At 37.2% G+C, this 1,423-nt stretch overlaps 1 pseudogene; it reads right to left on the bottom strand.

The window, feature by feature from the left end:
- Window positions 1-290: 290 nt before the first annotated feature.
- Window positions 291-635, bottom strand: LOC113201006 (U1 small nuclear ribonucleoprotein C pseudogene; annotated as a pseudogene).
- Between the last annotated feature and the right edge of the window lie 788 nt (window positions 636-1,423).

The raw sequence follows: 1,423 nt of genomic DNA, 5'->3' as shown, positions 1-1,423 counted from the left end.
CAACATTTTGTTTTCCCTGTTGAAAACTGTTTCATTTTTCTCTCTCTCCCTCCCTCTCTCTTTTTTTTTTACTTTTTCTAAAAGACCTGATGACTTTATTTTCACATTTCACAATACAAATGAAAACTGTACCTCTTGTTTCCAACTTCTCCCCACTGAAACTATTCTCTTTGATTGAAATGGGGAGCAAGTCTTTGTTGTCATACAGTCAACACATGATCTCCTGGTGAAGTAGAACAAGTAATATGAAACTGAAAGAAAGTGCCTCCTCTCTATCCTTATCTGTCTGGTCATGTTATTCCTGGCCCAGTGGGTACCATTATGGGACGAGCAAGAGGTCTCATCTTTGGAGTCCCAGGCATCATTGGCATTTGGCCTCCTATGGGTGGCCTCATTCTGGGAGCAGATTTCACTAGCATCATCCCAGAAGGAGGAGGGCCCATCATTAGCATCCTGGGAGAGCCTCCAATATAGAGTGCTGGCTTCATATCAGGGCAAGAAAGACCTGGTAAGCTAGGGGGATATAGGATCATAATACCTGCTGGAGGAGGTAAAGAAAATGGACTAGGAGGTATCTTTCCTTGTTGAAATATAGCAGTTGGTCTGTCAATCAGTCTCCGAGCCTGCTTTTCCATTCATTTCTGATAGCAGTCTTTCCCATTTTTGTGTTTCCAATGAGTCTTTCTCACAGATGGAGAGTCCTGTAGTAATTACAATAAAATTTTGACATGTTGCTCTACAGGCCATTGACTACTTGGCTCTTCATTTCTCTTTATATAATTTAGATGTCTAAGTAAAAGGCCACGAAGACAAAATTCACACACCAACAACACCCACCACTACCAGCACATAATCACAAATTCTTCTGAGGTTCCTACTTTCTGGACATGAAATCTTATGAGTTAGTCACTAAAAGGACATCTAATTTTGAAAAGTCTTGTAAAATCAATAAATTGCCCAAAGAAGACAAGAATTCCTCTTGAATCTTCATGAAAAGCTCACAATATTAAGAAAAATTAATACAAAATTGATGTTTCCTAAAAACAAAATTCTATACTTCAGGACTATTTAATCATGCCTTAATTTTGGAATTCCAATAATGTTAACTAAGCTATACAATTTACTTAGCACAAGCCCATGAGGTTTGTAGGATTTTTTTTTTTCTGAAACACAACAGAAATGCATTCATTCTTTTTTTCTAAGTGAGAAGGTCAGCTTAGCTCTCTAGTTTATATATTCCTGAAAACCTTAAATAACCCTAGGTATAAAATGCTGAGTCCAGACCCTGGAATTCATTACTCAAGAAGACATTTACCAAAGATCTTTTGATCTAATATTCTCAGTTTCATATATTTCCAGGACAGATGAAATATCTGAAATCTGTGGAAGAAAATGCTCAAAAATACTCAGTCACCATTCATCA

This window comes from Urocitellus parryii, chromosome 3 (genome assembly GCF_045843805.1).
Source record: "Urocitellus parryii isolate mUroPar1 chromosome 3, mUroPar1.hap1, whole genome shotgun sequence".
NCBI classification, from domain to species: Eukaryota; Metazoa; Chordata; class Mammalia; order Rodentia; family Sciuridae; genus Urocitellus; species Urocitellus parryii.
Note: the sequence above shows the minus strand (reverse complement) of the source record. Positions and strands in the feature narration are given on the sequence as shown.